Consider the following 9,167-nt stretch of genomic DNA (forward strand, 5'->3'; position numbering starts at 1 on the left):
GAGCCAAAATGGCATTCAGAGTGTCAATCTCAAGAACTCCTTTCTTCTGACTAGTCCCATTGCTCACAGGATTTCTTTCAGAAGTGTACATGAATTGGTTATTTGCAACCATTTCAATCAGTTCTTGAGCTTCAGTAGGCGTCTTCTTCAGATGAAGAGATCCTCCAGAAGAGCTATCCAAAGACATCTTGGACAGTTCAGAGAGACCATCATAGAAAATACCTATGATGCTCCATTCAGAAAGCATATCAGTGGGACACTTTCTGATCAATTGTTTGTATCTTTCCCAAGCTTCATAGAGGGATTCTCCTTCCTTCTGTCTGAAGGTTTGGACTTCCACTCTAAGCTTACTCAATTTTTGAGGTGGAAAGAACTTTGCCAAGAAGGCATTGACTAGCTTTTCCCAAGAGTCCAGGCTTTCTTTAGGTTGAGAGTCCAACCATGTTCTAGCTCTGTCTCTTACAGCAAAAGGGAATAGCATCAGTCTGTAGACCTCAGGGTCAACCCCATTAGTCTTGACTGTGTCACAGATTTGCAAGAACTCAGCTAAAAACTGATGAGGATCTTCCAATGGAAGTCCATGGAACTTGCAATTCTATTGCATTAGAGAAACTAATTGAGGCTTAAGCTCAAAGTTGTTTGCTCCAATGGCAGGGATAGAGATGCTTCTCCCAGAGAAGTCGGGAGTAGGTGCAGTAAAGTCACCCAGCACCTTCCTTGCATTGTTGGCATTGTTGTTGTTTTCGGCTGCCATTTGTTCTTCTTCCTTGAAGAATTCGTCCAGGTGCTCTAAAGAGAGTTGTGCCTTGGCTTCTCTTAGCTTTCTCTTCAAGGTCCTTTCAGGTTCAGGATCAGCCTCAACAAGAATGCCCTTGTCTTTGCTCCTGCTCATAAGAAAGAGAAGGGAACAAGAAGATGTGGAATCCTCTATGTCACAGTACAGAGATTCCTTTAGGTGTCAGAGGAAAAGAAGAGTAGAGGACAGAAGTGAAAAATTCGAACTTATCAGAGAGAATGGAGTTCGGATTTTGCATTAAAGGATAGTGTTAGTCCATAAATAGAAGGATATGAGAAGGAGGGAAGTGATTTTCGAAAATTAAGTAGAAAATTTGAAAACATTTTTGAAAAACAATACTTGATTTTCGAAAATGAAAATGAAAAAGAAATAAAGTGATTTTTGAAAAAGATTTTGAAATTGGAAATCAAAAAGATTTGATTGAAAACTGTTTTGAAAAAGATGTGATTAAAAAGACATGATTTATTTTAAAATAAATGTGATTGAGAAAATATGATTTGAAAACAATTTTAAAAGATATGTTTTGAAAACAATTTGAAAAGATATGATTTTAAAATTAATGACTTGCCTAACAAGAAAAGATATGATTCAAACATAAAACCTTTCTCAACAGAAAAGGCAGCATACTTGAAATGTTGAATCAAATCATTAATTGATAGTAAGTATCTTTAAAAATGGAAAGAAATTGATTTTGAAAAAGATTTGATTGAAAATTTGATTTGAAAAAGATTTGATCTTGAAAAGATTTTGAAAACTTAGAGAAAATCTGATTTGAAAACAAAATCTTCCTCCTTTGGCCATCCTGGCGTTAAACGCCCAGAATGGTATACATTCTGGCGTTTAACGCCCAAAACCATACCCTTTTGGGCGTTAAACGCCCAACCAGGTACCCTGGCTGGCGTTTAAACGCCAGTCTGTCCTTCTTCACTGGGCGTTTTGAACGCCCAGCTTTTTCTGTGCAATTCCTCTGCTGTATGTTCTGAATCTTCAATTCTTTGTATTATTGACTTGAAAAGACACAAATTAAAAATATTTTTGGATTTTTGATAATAAGGAAAAATCAAAATGCAACTAGAATCAAATAACAATGCATGCAAGACACCAAACTTAGCAGTTTGTAGACTACTGACACTAACAAAATGAAAATGCATATGAGACACACAAAACACTCAAGTCAATAGAATTCAAAGATCAGAGCAAGTAAATCATCAAGAACATCTTGAAGATCACTAAGACATATGAATGCATGCAATTGACACCAAACTTATGATGAGACACTAGACTCAAACAAGAAATATTTTTGGATTTTATAATTTTGTAAATTTTTTTTTTGTGTTTTTCGAAAATGAAATGGAAAAAGGTATCAAAATTCTTAATGAGAATTCCAGGAATCAGTGCAATGCTAGTCTAAGACTCCGGTCCAGGAATTAGACATGGTTTCACAGCCAGCCAAGCTTTCAGAGAAAGCTTCGGTCCAAAACACTAGACATGGCCAGAGGCCAGCCAAGTCTTAGCAAATCACTGCTCCAAAAGCAAGATTGATACGAAATCAACAAGCTCTTGTGGTGATGAGTTGAAACCTCGGTCCAATGAGATTAGACATGGCTTCTCAGCCAGCCAGATTTCAACAAATCATCATGAAACTCTAGAATTCATCTTCAAGAATTTCGAAAAAATAAATACCTAATCTAAGCAACAAGATGAACCGTCAGTTGTCCAGCCTAAACAATCCCGGGCAATAACATCAAAAATTTGATGTTGTTGCCGGATCTTGGCACTGATGTTACCAAAGGCTTGCTCAAAACTAGAACAATCCCCGGCAACGGCGCCAAAAACTTGGTGCGCGAAATTGTGAACAATACTTTTTCACAACTCTCATAATCCCCGGTAATGGCTCCAAAAACTTGGTGGCTCAATACCATGGCATTACACAACTTCGCACAACTAACCAGCAAGTGCACTGGGTCGTCCAAGTAATAAACCTTACGTGAGTAAGGGTCGATCCCACGGAGATTGTTAGTATTGAAGCAAGCTATGGTCATCTTGTAAATCTTAGTCAGGCAAACTCAAATGGTAATGATGATGAACGAAAATAACACAAAGGTAAAGATAGAGATACTTATGTAATTCATTGGTAGGAACTTCAGATAAGCGCATGAAGATGCCTTCCCTTCCGTCTCTCTGCTTTCCTACTGCCTTCATCCAATCCTTCCTACTCCTTTCCATGGCAAACTTGTGTAGGGTTTCACTGTTGTCAGCAGCTACCTCCCATCCTCGCAGTGAAAGCTAATGCACACACTCTGTCACAGTGCTGCCAATCACCGGTGTGGTTCCCTCCCCTACCGGAATAGAATCACTCTTTTGCGTCTGTCACTAACGCCCAGTAGGTTACAGGTTTGAAGCACGTCACAGTCATTCAATCATTGAATCCTACTCAGAATACCACAGACAAGGTTAGACCTTCCGGATTCTCTTGAATGCTGCCGTCAGTTCTCGCCTATACCACGAAGACTCTGATCTCACGGAATGGTTGGCTCGTTTGTCAGGCGAGCACTCGGTTGTCAGGCGATCAACCATGCATCGTGCCATCAGGAATCCAAGAGATATTCACTAAGCCTCAAATGCTTGTAGAACAAGAGTGGTTGTCAGTCACTTTGTTCATGGGTGAGAATGGTGATGGGCGTCAATCATCACCTTCATCAAGTTGAAGAACAAGTGATATCTTGGATAAAGAACAAGCGGAATTGAATGGAAGAACAATAGTAATTGCATTAATACTCGAGGTACAGCAGAGCTCCACACCTTAATCTATGGTGTGTAGAAGCTCCACCGTTGAAAATACATAAGCATAAGGTCTAGGCATGGCCGAATGGCCAGCCTCCCAATGATCTAAGAACACAATGTCCAAAGATGATCTAGAGATCTAAAGTGATCAAAAGATCCTAATACAATAGTAAAAGGTCCTACTTATAGAAAACTAGTAACCTAAGGTGTACAGAAATGAGTAAATGACATAAAAATCCACTTCCGGGCCCACTTGGTGTGTGCTTGGGCTGAGCAATGAAGCAAATTTCGTGTAGAGACTCTTCTTGGAGTTAAACGCCAGCTTTGGTGCCAGTTTGGGCGTTTAACTCCCATTTGGGTGCCAGTTCCAGCGTTTAACGCTGGAATTTCTTGAGGTGACTTTGAACGCCGGTTTGGGCCATCAAATCTTGGGCAAAGTATGGACTATCATATATTGCTGGAAAGCCCAGGATGTCTACTTTCCAACGCCGTTGAGAGCGCGCCAATTGGGATTCTGTAGCTCCAGAAAATCCACTTCGAGTGCAGGGAGGTCAGAATCCAACAGCATCTGCAATCCTTTTTGGTCTCTGAATCAGATTTTTGCTCAGGTCCCTCAATTTCAGCCAGAAAATACCTGAAATCACAGAAAAACACACAAACTCATAGTAAAGTCCAGAAAAGTGATTTTTAACTAAAAACTAATAAAAATATACTAAAAACTAACTATATCATAACAAAAACATACTAAAAACAATGCCAAAAAGTATACAAATTATCCGCTCATCAGTGTCACGGATCATCACATTCATTAGGTTGAAGAACAAGTGGTATCTTAGAATAGAAGCAAGCGTGATTGATGAAAAACGGTAGTAATTGCATTAATCCATCAAGACACAGCAGAGCTCCTCACCCCAACCATGGTGTTTAGAGACTCATGCCATAGAAGATACAATATGAAACGTGTAATGTATCATGAGATGAAGATACAATAGCAAAAAGTCCTATTTATAGTGAACTAGTGACCTAGGGTTTACAAGAATGAGTAAATGACGTAAAAATCCACTTCCGGGGTCCACTTGGTGTGTGCTTGGGCTGAGCATTGAAGCTTTCATGTGTAGAGACTTTTCCTAGAGTTAAACGCCAGCTTTTGTGCCAGTTTCGACGTTTAACTCCAACTTTTGTGCCAGTTCTGGCGTTAAACGCCGGGAATTCTGAAGCTGATTTGGAACGCCGGTTTGGGCCATCAATTCTTGAGCAAAGTATGGACTATTATATATTTCTGAAAAGCCGAGGATGTCTACTTTCCAACGCAATTGAGACCGCGCCAATTGGATTTCGGTAGCTCTAGAAAATCTACTTCGAGTACAGGGAGGTCAGAATCCAACAGCATCTGCAGTCCTTTTTCAGCCTCTGAATCAGATTTTTGCTCAGGTCCCTCAATTTCAGCCAAAAAAATACCTGAAATCACAGAAAAATACACAAGCTCATAGTAAAGTCTAGAAAGGTAAATTTTAATTAAAAACTAAAAAAATATAATAAAAACTAACTAAAATGTACTAAAAACATACTAAAAACAGTGCCAAAAAGCGTATAAATTATCCGCTCATCACCAACTTTATAATTTAAATATAGAAAATAATCTAATAATTGTAAAATTGGATAATAACTATAACTTGTCTCAAATTCAATAAATCAAAACTTGCTCTAATTATCTTTAATAAGAAAATTTCTGAAATTAAAGCTACAGAAATACTGAATTTGAAATTAGCTCATGATGGCCCTTTTTCAAAAGTTTTGGGTCTTACAAATTAACCTGAAGTCTACTACTATTATGTAGAATGGGTCTACTTGGGCCACCGTCTTCATCACCATTTGTAATAAAGCCTAGAGGTACCGTAATAAGCTACTTTTTAACAATGAAGATACCTAAAGTAACACTGTTCTCCCTTTAGCAACTTCTCTTACCAAGAAATATGACCAATTTAGAAAGATGTTGAAGGAGAGTATGAGGAGGCTTCGAACAACCAAAGAGGGAGAGATTAGGTGGACTCCACTAGCCGAGGATTGGATTAAGCTCAACTGCAATGGCTCTATTCTTCAATTAGGGAATTAGGGAGCTTGTGGTGGTTTACTGTATGATTATGTTGGGAGGCATATTGCTTGGTACAGTAAGAAAATTGGTCATTGCTCCATTACCATCGCAGAGCGATGGGATTTTTACATTGGGATTAAGTTGGCCGCAAATTGACAATCTCAAATCTATCTGTTAAGGAAGACTCTTCTTGATCCATTGAACTCATCAATAAAGTAGAAGTGACGTATCATGCTGGCTCTTCCATCTTTTATGCTATCAAAAAAACTCGACAGAAATAGAAAACACATGCGTAACACACATTTATCGGGAGGCGAACTCCTATGCAAATGCTTTTGGCTCGTCCTGCTTAATTTCAAGAAATAGGAAAAATTTCTTTGAAGAACTTCCTTCTTTCCTTTTCTCATATCTTGTTGCAGATGTCCCTGGAACTAGTGTTTCTAGATTAATGACTTGTTAGTTTCTTTTTTGCTGTTGGGCCTTGGACCCTCCTGAACATATAGCATATGTATTTTGTCAAAATGTAGGTGGATAGGCAGCATAAATAATTCAAAATCGATCTTGAATGTGTGCTTGGAATTATTCAAATAGGAAGGTTTAAAATTGTCATTTTTTAAGGGTTTAAGCAAATTCTTAGAGACTTGCATGAGATTAGATGATTACCTAAGACTTAGAAAGGTTAGGTTTTCATGTGCCAAGTGCAAATGCACTAAGCTTAAGACCACTGAAAATGTAAAGTATGATTTGATGATTATGCCAAATTATTGAATTTGGATACAACATGATGAAGGAAATTTAAAATTTGGGAGTAGTTCTTGATTAGAAGAAAATTTGTATGGTCTTGAGGAACTAGATATATAGTTACTTGAATGGATAATGTTGTTAGATATGAATCCATGATAATGAATGCCTTTCAACAACTTAGCTCAATACTAGAAGAGGAGAAGAAAAAAACTAATCCCAATGCACAAAATTTTACCATCTATTGGAATAAATAAAGTGCGTAAGCCTCTTTAGAAAGGGTTTGTTCACTCACAATTGTCAATTGTTACAAGAATAATAGGAATTGAATTTGAAATTAACCATTCACAATAGTCTTTTGAACCAATGGTGATATTAGTTAGAAAAGCCACTAATGATCTAGTGATATTCTCACAAACTACTATGAAGCCAAGAAAATTTCATCTCAATTGAAGTTATGGGTGGTTAAGATAGATTGTTGCATAAACGATTTCATGATTTGTTACAAGGATAAGAAGGGATTGCGTAACTGAAAATTTTTTAACACATAGATTTGACCCGAACAAATGTATCAAGAATGCCCAATATAAGAGAATGCATTATTTACCCCTTATACCAGGGTTCCAAATATTCTAGGCTTCAATGAGTTTTGCACCTCATGTGAGATGTTACATTAACAACTATGAAAATAACGATATCATGATGCACCCTTCTCACAGAGAAGCATGGCTTTATTTTAATAAAAAAATCTTAACTTTGTAGCCGAACCTAGAAATATGAGACTTGGTCTCTGTTCTGATGGTTTTGCAGCCAACATCCACTTTAGTATTTTTTATTTATGCTGGTCTGTCATTATTATCCTTTACAATCTTCCTTCTAAAATGTAAATGAAAGATCCCTACCTCTTTTTAACTTGTGTCATTCATGGTCTAGACAATTCAGAGGCCAAAATATATGTATACATCTACCCTCTTATTAATGAATTGAACCAATTTTAATCTCGTAGTGTTTAAACTTATGATATATCTAAGAAGGTCAATTTCACACTTAAAGTTACCTTGATATGTACAATTAATAATTTTTCTTCTTAAGGAATGTTGTTCAGATAGGGGACCCAAAGAAAGTTATCTTATTCAATTTGTATGGAAGATATGAATCCTTTCTAGTTGAAATATGATGGAAAAAAATATTAGCTCAATTGTCACAGGAGATTTTTGCATGAGAATTATCCTTTATAGACATAATTGAACTGGATTTAGAAAAAATACTGAGGAATATGAGGAGTCTCCTGTCAAAATGATTGGAGAAGAAGTGTAATCTAGGGTTAGTAATTATGCCAAGATAGTCGAGATAGAAGGTCTATTACAATTTTGGGAGTATGAAAATGAACATAATTAGACTAAAAGGAGCATATTATGGGACTTACCTTATTGAAAGGATATTCTTGTCTGTCATTGTCTTAATGTGATGAATAGTGAAAGAACCAAAGATAACCACAAGTGTAAGGATCCAATTTTCGATAAACTGACTTTTCTAGCTATTTTATAATTTATTTGACAAAATCCGTGATCACAGCCTATTAAAGAGTAGTAAGCAAGCCTAATGGTGAAAAAATAAAAGTAAATAAAAAATAGTAATTAATAGGTTAAAATTGACTTTATGAGGGTAATTACTCACTCTAAGTCGAATTTGACTAGTAAAAATATATACTCACTCCTTTTGTGACCATTATTTCTCACTAGTGACTTTTTAAGCTGGAATTTACTTTTAGTGATGATTTTATGCACACCAAAAAAAATTTAATGCCCCACAAATTTCAAGAATAATATTAGTCATTCATTCTTAATTTATTCCTTTAAGAATAAATCTCATCCACTTATTATTTTATCACGTGGTAAAAATTAATTCAAAGCGAACTTTTGACTAATATTCCACAAATACATCCTAGAGACTCCGAATCCTCCTACTTGTTTTTCAAGCAACTTGTCCCTCTCTCTCACTCATACAGCTGAGATTATCTCTGATATTTACCTTTCTTAGCAGTGTTTTTAATCCCGAATAACTAACTGCGATTAACTGTGGATAAACACGTGATTATGAGGCTAACTGTGCTTTCTCGAAATCATGCCTCTTCTCTCTTATTCTCAGTATATTGTCCTTTTATCTTTAACAACCCATTTACCACATTAATTAAGCCAACTTCAGCATTTTATTTAAGAGAATCACTAAACAAAAATTAACAAAAAGTTAGAGAGAGAAAGAGAGAATTGTCATGTTTTTAGAGAGAGGAAGACAAAATTTCTACACTTTTGCTCTTCACTTTTAGCCCATATTCAAGTTGTTCTTCACTTGTTCTTCAAGTGTTTTTCAAAAATCGAGGCTGTTCAAAAATAACTCATTGCTCATTCTTGCTAATTCTTGTACTTTCACTAAAATTTTATTGGGTAAGCCCTTATTTTTCATCCCTTTTTTTATTTTTTCAACTGAATTTAAGGTGAATTATTACTCTCTTCCATGTCTATAAACCCCTCTTAAGGTAAATATTCAGAACGCCTAAGGAGCCAAGAAAATTCAAGCTCAAAATGGTTGAAGTTCATCACTTTTTGTGACACTATTTCGGCCAACAAGCACTAAAAATCTATTAATTATCTTTCTCTATTTTTTTGAGTAATTTCTAAAGTTTAAAATATTTAAGGGCTGAATTAAAAGTTAGGTAAGAGTTCAAATTAGTTAGAATATGTTTATACTTAATTT

General features: G+C 36.1%; 1 non-coding gene across 1 annotated transcript; it reads left to right on the top strand.

Moving 5' to 3' along the window:
• Window positions 1–241: 241 nt before the first annotated feature.
• Window positions 242–349, top strand: LOC112799021 (small nucleolar RNA R71). The gene has a single exon (XR_003200611.1). It is a non-coding gene; the product is annotated as a small nucleolar RNA R71 (small nucleolar RNA).
• Window positions 350–9,167: the final 8,818 nt, after the last annotated feature.

This window comes from Arachis hypogaea, chromosome 4 (assembly GCF_003086295.3).
Source record: "Arachis hypogaea cultivar Tifrunner chromosome 4, arahy.Tifrunner.gnm2.J5K5, whole genome shotgun sequence".
In the NCBI taxonomy this organism is placed as follows: Eukaryota; Viridiplantae; Streptophyta; class Magnoliopsida; order Fabales; family Fabaceae; genus Arachis; species Arachis hypogaea.